Source organism: Triticum urartu, chromosome 2A (assembly GCF_056163025.1).
Source record: "Triticum urartu cultivar PI428250 chromosome 2A, HENAU_Tu73, whole genome shotgun sequence".
Lineage (NCBI taxonomy): Eukaryota > Viridiplantae > Streptophyta > Magnoliopsida > Poales > Poaceae > Triticum > Triticum urartu.
Genome location: NC_141874.1, coordinates 284,798,617 through 284,806,961, shown reverse-complemented (window position 1 = coordinate 284,806,961; position 8,345 = coordinate 284,798,617).

Sequence of the window (8,345 nt, the reverse complement as noted above, 5' to 3'; positions counted from 1 at the left end):
TTTCCTGATGAACAATTAGCTGTCATAAATGCTTCTCATACTGCTCCATGGTATGCTGATTATGCTAATTATATTGTTGCTAAATTTATACCACCTAGCTTCACATACCAGCAAAAGAAAAAGTTCTTCTATGATTTAAGACATTACTTCTGGGATGAACCACGTCTTTATAAAGCAGTAGATGGTGTTATTAGATGTTGTGTACCTGAGCATGAACAGAAACGGATCCTACACAAGTGCCATTCGGAGGCTTGTGGAGGACACCATGCTGGAGATAGAACTGCACATAAGGTATTGCAATCCAGTTTTTATTGGCCTACTCTCTTCAAGGATTCCCGTAAGTTTGTTTTGTCTTGTGATGAATGTCATAGAATTGGTAATATTAGTAGACATCAAGAAATGCCTAGGAATTATTCACTTGTCATTGAACCATTTAATGTTTGGGCTTTTATTATATAGGACCGTTTCCTTCCTCTAATGGGTATACACATATTTTTGTTGCTGTTGATTATGTTACTAAATCGGTAGAAGTTATTCCAACTAGTAGTGCTGATCATAACACCTATATTAAGATGCTTAAAGAAGTTATTTTTCCGAGGTTTGGACTCCCTAGATACTTAATGACTGATGGTGGTTCACATTTTACTCATGGTGCTTTTCGTAAGATGCTTGCTAAGTATGATGTTAATCGTAGAATTGCATCTCCATATCATCCATAGTCTACTGGTCAAGTAGAATTGAGTAATAGAGAGCTTAAATTAATTTTGCAAAAGACTATTAATAGATCTAGAAAGAATTGGTTCAAGAAACTTGACGATGCATTATGGGCTTATAGAACTGCATACAAAAATCCTATGGGTATGTCTCCATATAAAATGGTTTATGGTAAAGCATGTCACTTACCTCTTGAATTAGAACATAAGGCATTTTGGGATATTAAAGATCTCAACTATGACTTCTAACTTGCCGGTGAGAAGAGGCTTTTTGACATTAGCTCACTTGATGAATGGAGAACCCAGGCCTACGAGAATGCCAAACTGTTTAAAGAAAAAGTTAAAAGATGACATGATAAAAAGGATACAAAAGCATGAGTTTAATGTAGGTGATTATGTATTGTTATACAACTCTCATTTAAGATTTTTTGCAGGAAAACTTCTCTCTAAATGGGAAGGTCCTTACGTTATCGACGAGGCCTGCCGTTCCGGTGCCATAAAAATCAACAACTTCGAAGGCACAAATCAGAGGGTGGTAAACGGTCAAAGAATCAAACATTATATCTCAGGTACTCCCATAAATGTTGAAACTAATGTTATTGAAACCGTAACCCTGGAGGAATACATAAAGGACACTTCCCAGAACGTTTCAGACTCTGAAAAGGAATAGGTACGTGGTATGGTAAGTAAACCGACTCCAAAATAGTTCTAATGGCAATTTTGCACCGTTTTGGGATATTTAAGTAAGTAGGAAAATAAGTAGTCCGGGAAGGACACGAGGCTTCCACAAGGGTGGAGGGCGCGCCCTATGTAACGCCCCAAGACAGATGCCCCAGGTGTCATCCAGATATTTCGTTGTTGTTGCCTTGTCATTCGCTTGTGTGTTGCATCTTTCCATATCATCGTGTGCATTGCATCATCATGTTTTCGAAACTGGCATCCGTCCGGGTCTCCCAGTTCTTTCCGTTGTCCGTTCCGAGCCCAGACACACTTGCACGCGCCCGCGGCACGCCGGAAATAGTATTTTATAAGTAGCTGGGAAATGTTCTCGGAATGGGTTGAAAGTTGGCGTGCGGTCTTATTATGTTGTAGGTAAACCGCCTGCCAAGTTTCATCGCATTCGGAGTCCGTTTGATCCCCCAACGGATAACTATTGCGGCATTATAGTCGGTCTAACGTCGGACGTTATCGGTCTCCAAAAACTGCTGCCGGGCCTCTCCTTCTCTTCTCTCCTCTCAGCCCAACTCCTCTTCACAGTCCACCTAGGCCCAGCCTACCCCTCTTTGCGCAGTGCATAGACCACTCTCGCGCGTCCGAAACTCCTCCGAACCCGACCCGGGTAGTCGTCACCGTTGGATTCGGATCATCCCCAAACATCCCTAAAACATCTGCGATTATTTGTTTGAATTCTCAAAGGTTTTTTTGCCAACCGTCGGATTTTGATCGGATGATCCAACTCCCCTCTTTTCCATATATATAGTCCACCCCTAGTCTAATTTCAGACCAAACGCTAAAACCTAGGGCACTTGTCCCATCCACCCGAAGCCACCGCCACTCCTCCTGTCTCTTCCTCCTCGGTTTCATCCCCGGTCCAAAAATCCCCTCCTTGATTTCACCACCACACCAACCAGAGCCAACCACCTCTCCTTCCACTTCGCCTCTCCATCAGGATCCATCCCGCATCCTCCCCTGTCCAATGGAGCCGCCGACAACCTCATCCTCCATGGGGATCCACCCCGATTCTCTTCCAACAAACCACCTGCGCCCAAGCCTCCTCTCGAGCTCCTTCTCCTCATCCAACCGCAGTGACTACAGCCTCCTCCCCGCCTCCGTCCGGTCAGCCACACCGCCGCGGACCCGCAGATGAGCATCACCACCCCTTCTCCCTCTCTTTCCCGTGCTTCTCGTCCTCTCTCTCACAGAGCATCTTTCTCTCTGTCTTCAACGCACGCCGCCATGGAGGCTGCCTGAAGGAGCATGGCAGCCACCTCGCCAGATCTGCCGAATACTGCCGGGAATGGATCCGTCCTGCCGGATCTGCATCCTTGCCTTGCCCCTAGTCCGGCCGTCGTCCTCATCCGCCAGAGGGCACCATCGTCCCCCGTTCCAGCGTAGCCGTTGCCAGGCTCGCCTTTGTGCAAGCGAGACGAGCCCCTCCCTCACCGACGGCGACCCCGAGCTCTCGAATCGACCCCTCTCCATCCTGCCGCTTGCCGGAGTCCCACCTACGTCCGCCTCACCCGTCTGTGCTCTCCGCTTCGAGTGACAGGACGAGACGACGAGCGCTCGCGTTGACCGCTTCCTCTCCACGCGCCTGGGCCACCTCCCGTTCGCCGCTGACTGCTTCCCCTCGAACTAGTCTCTCCTCCTCGCCGTTGACCGAACTGGGCCACGGGTCTGCTGCCTCACCAGGCCACAACCGCTTCCCCATGTCAGCCCAGGAGCCCCAAGGCCGCGCCAGGCCTGCGAGGCCTCTCCACCAGCCGGGCGAAGGCCCGATGTGAGCAGCCCCTCCAGATCCCCTCTTCCTGTTGGGCCAGCAAGATTCGGCCCGATGTGTTTTTTTCCTTGCTATGAATTTTTCTATTATTCCAGAGAACGCCAGTTTTGCAAATTAGACCCTTAACTTCATGCATATCATATCTCACAAACCGTGCGTCGTATGTAAAAACTTTATATATGTAAAATGCTTGGTTTTTCATCTAGTTTCATAATATCCAACTTTCATGCACATTTAAAATGTTTAAATTGATGTTTGCATTAATTTTCCATATTGCCATGCTAAAATGATTTAATTCATAACTAAATAACCGTAGCTCCATTTTAAATAATCTTTATATGTAAATGGGGTAGAAAAATGCCTAGATTAACATGATGTACTTACTTTGCATGTTTAACAACTCTAAAATATGGTTTAGAGTAGAACAGTACGAAACCTAAAATTTGCATATGAGGATTTTCCGGAATTGTTGTTTGTTGATTCTGGCCTCATTTGAACTTGCCTAAATAGTTAGTTTACTTATGCCTCTCCTCTTGCCATGTTTAACAACATTTAATATTGTTGGGTACATAAACAAGAGAGAACTAAATAATTGATGTGCTGTTTCGTCAATATGCAACTCGTTGCATATTGAGCTTGTAACGCCCTCGATGCGGCTATATCTCCCACGTGTCGAAGCACGACTTAGAGGCATAACCGCATTGAAAGCAATGTCGCAAGTGAGGTAATCTTCACACAACCCATGTAATACATAAAGGGAAAGAGAAACATAGTTAGCTTACAATCGCCACTTCACACAGTTACATGAATAAAGCATTACAACATCCAAATACAATCAAGGTCCGACTACGGAACCAAAATAAAGAACAACCCCAAATGCGACAAGGTCCCCCGATCGACGCCAACTGGGCTCCACTACTGATCAACTGAAAATGAAACAAGACAAAGGACAAGATCTTCATCGAGCTCCTCCTTGAGCTTGGTTGCGTCACTTGCTCGGTAACATCGGTACCTGCAAACTGGTTTTGGAAGTATCTGTGAGTCACGAGGACTCAGCAATCTCACACCCTCACGATCAAGACTATTTAAGCTTATCGGAAGGGTAAAAGGGATGAGGTGGAGCTACAGCAAGCGACTAGCATATATGGTGGCTAAACATATTCGCAAAAGAGAGCGAGAAGAGAAGGCAAAAGCACGGTCGATCAACTAATGATCAAGAAGTGATCCTAGAACAACCTACGTCAAGCATTACTCCAACACCATGTTCACTTCCCGGACTCCGCGGAGAAGAGACCATCACGGTTACACACGCGGTTGATGTATTTTAATTAAGATCAAGTTCAGGTTTTCTACAACCGAACATTAACAAATTCCCATCTGCCCATAACTGCGGGCACGGCTTTCGAAAGTTCAAATCCCTGCAGGGGTGTCCCAACTTAGCGCATCACAAGCTCTCACGGTCAACGAAGGATATTCCTTCTCCCAAGACAATGCGATCAGACTCGGCATCCCGGTTACAAGACATCCTCGACAATGGTAAAACAAGTCCAGTAAGACCACCCGCTGTGCCGACAAATCCCGGTTAGAGCTGCACATATCTCGTTCTCATGGCACACCGGATAAGCTAAGCGTACGGGAGCCAACGTAACCCAAGTTGCCAAGGGACGGCCCCACATGGTGCTCTGGGTTGGACCAACACTTAGACAAGCACTGGCCCGGGGGTTTAAAAATAAAGATGACCCTCGGGATGCGCGACTCCCAAGGGAAAAAGGCTAGGTGGCGAATGGTAAAACCAAGGTTGGGCCTTGCTGGAGGAGTTTTATTCAAAGCAAACTGTCAAGGGGTTCCCATTATAACCCAACCACGTAAGGAACGCAAAATCCGGGAACATAACACCGATATGACGGAAACTAGGGCGGCAAGAGTGGAACTAATCACCAGGCATAAGGCCGAGCCTTCCACCCTTTACCAAGTATATAGATGCATTAATTAAATAAGAGATATTGTGATATCCCAACAAAATATCCATGTTCCAAACATGGAACAAGCTCCAATCTTCACCTTTAACTAACAATGCTATAAGAGGGGCTGAGCAAAGCGGTAACATAGCCAAACAACGGTTTGCTAGGACAAGGTGGGTTAGAGGCTTGGATTAACCATATGGGAGGCATGATAAGCAAGTGGTAGGTATCCCAGCATAGGCGTAGCAAAAGAGCGAGCAAACTAGCAACCAAAGATAGAAGTGATTTCGAGGGTATGGTCATCTTGCCTGAGATCCCGCAAGGAAGAAGAACGAGTCCATGAAGAAGACAAACGGACGTTATCGGAACCAACCCGAAGAAGCACCACCGGAAAGTAGCAAACAACATAGTAAACAACCACCACATGAACATGGCATGATGCACAACCAAGTACGATGCATGTCCGGTTTAAAGAAGCATGGCATGGCAAAGTGCACAAGCAATCCTACAAATTAAGTGGAGCTCAATATGAAACTCCGTTGCATATTGACGAAACACCACATTCAAGTTATTTAGTTTTGATCTTGTTTATGTACCCAACCATATTAAATGTTCATTCACATGGCAAGAGGTGGAGCATAGTAGAACTACTTAACTAGGCAAGTTTAAATGGGGCTGGAAACACCAAGCAATGAGTCCGGAAACTCCTCATGTGCATATATTAGGTTTGGTACTGTTCTTCCCTAAACAAAATTTTAGAGTTGTTAAACATGCTAGATGAGTGCATCATGTTAAATTAGGCATTTTTCTACCCCATTTACATATAAATATTATTAGGTTTGGAGCTACGGTTATTAAGTTTTTAAACAAATCATTTCAACATGGCATAGGAGCAAATTTAACCAAACGGCATCTTAAACATTTTAAACATAGATGAAAGTTGGATATTATGAGTCTAGACAAAATTCTAAACAAGTTTCATACTAAGTTTGTTTAATTCCGATGCACGGTTGATGAGTTTTTTATATGCATGAAGTGCAAGGGTTTCCTGCAAAATGCTCTCCTCTGGAAAAATAGACAAATTGCAGATCTAAAAAAAACAGAGGCGGGCTGAATCGGACTGGGCCAACAGTGCACAGTGGGGGTTCTCACCCAGTGGGCCTTGGCCCAAGGCGGTGGAAACAGCAGGCCGGTCGATCTGGCGCAGCTGGGCCTCTGCTTAGCCGAACGAGGAGCTGGAGGGGGCGTGGTCAACGGGACAACGAGCGAGGAGCTGCGGCTTGTTGCAGGGGAAGCAGAGAACGACACGGTGAAGCGGGACTTGGCGCGGTGATGGGAAACCTGCCGGATCCAAGGCGGCGCGACCGGATCAGGGCAGCAGTTGGACTTGGCGCTGGACGCAGAGGAGGGTCGTCGCGGGACCGAGGTGACGCGGATGAGTGCACGAGCACGATGCAGAGGAGGCGGCCGACGGCTGCTTGCGGTTCAGGGGACGAGGTGAGGGTAGTGCCACGGCGTTGGACTAGGCAGCTTGCAGGTGCAGACATAGGAGGAAGGTGGAGGAGACGGCGAGGAGGCATGGAGGAAGGCGAGCAGCGAAGGTCGACGCCGTCCTGTGCGGCTGCTACAGAGGCTCCGGCAGCGCGGATCCTATCCAGGAGAGGCGCGGGAGGCGAGTCCGTCGCGAGGAAGCTCTGAAGCGACGAAGAGGATGCGAGGCGCCATGAGGACGGGCGCGGGGACCTTAGGGCCTGACATCCATGGCGGAGGCAGCGGCGCTGGAGGGTCCTGGTGGCCGGATCGCGGCGGGGCGGGGCAGACGTGGTCGTGGAGGCGTTCGGGCATCCATGGCAACCTGCGAGACACAGAGAGAAAGGGAGAGATGTGAGAAGAGGGAGTAGCAGGGAGAGATGGAGGGAAGGGGAGCAGCGGCGGAGCTCCACTCCTCTGGATCGAAGAGGGAGGAGGAGGCTCTCGATCGAGGCGGCGGGGTCTCGGAGTTTGGGCAGGTGACTGCGCTCGGGATCAAGCCTCGTGCTCGATCTGGAAGCGGGCACGAGGATGGATCGAAGGAAATGGCTGGTTGGGTGAGGGGAGATCCTGAGGGGGATTTGCAGTGGCGGCGCGCAGAAGGATGGGTCAAGGTTCCTGATTTTTAGGGTTGGACCTTGTGTATATATATGGCAGGTGAATTAAGTTAGGGGCTATCTCGTCCCTCCGATCGGAAATGGACAGTCGCGAATAAATAGCTAGGGAGTCCAAATAAAAACCGGAGATGTTCTGTAGACGTTTGGGGATGATCCAGATCCAACGGTGACGACTGCTCGGGTCGGTTCCGGGACAATTTTCGGACGCGCGCGCGAGGGGGTTTGATGCATTGAGCAGAGAGGGTCTCGGACCGTGCGATCGCATCGGACAACTCCGGAAGCGAAGAGGGGAAGGAGGATGGACTACGTGGGCTGTGGCGAGACTGCGAGGGGGAGAAGAGAGAGAGAGGGCCCGGCATCTATTTCCGGAGACCGAAAACGTCCGACGTTAGACTGGCTATACTGCCGCTATAGTTAATCGTTGGGGCGTCAAACGAACTCCGATTGCGATGAAACATGGCAGGCGGTCTACATACACTATAACAAGACCGCACGCCAACTCTCATCCCATTCCGAGAACATTTTCCGGCCACTTATAAAATACTATTTCGGACATGCCGCGGGCGCGTGCAAGTGTGGTTGGGCTCAGAACGGACAACGGAGAGAATTCGGAGAACCCGGACGAATGCAAGTTTTAAAACATGATGATGCAATGCACATGATGACATGACAAGATGCGCCACGCAAGCAAATGACATGGCAACGTCGGCGAATAACTGGAAGACACCTGGCGCAACGGTCTCGGGGCGTCACAACACTCCACCACTATGAGAGGATCTCGTCCCGAGATCTAGAATGGCACCAGAGGGAAAACGGAAGGGAAGGAGAAGAGGTAAAGCTAAGTTGCTTCTTTGACAAACGAGTGAAACCACAGAACATTGCGAGGTTGAACAAAAATAAAGGAGGAATGCCACGAAGATGAACAAATTTAAAAAGACTCCGTTGGAGAAGAGGAACAAGGAACATTACGTGAGCCTTGAGATTGCAAGGCTAAGAATGACAAGCGCAAAGGACAAGAAGGAAT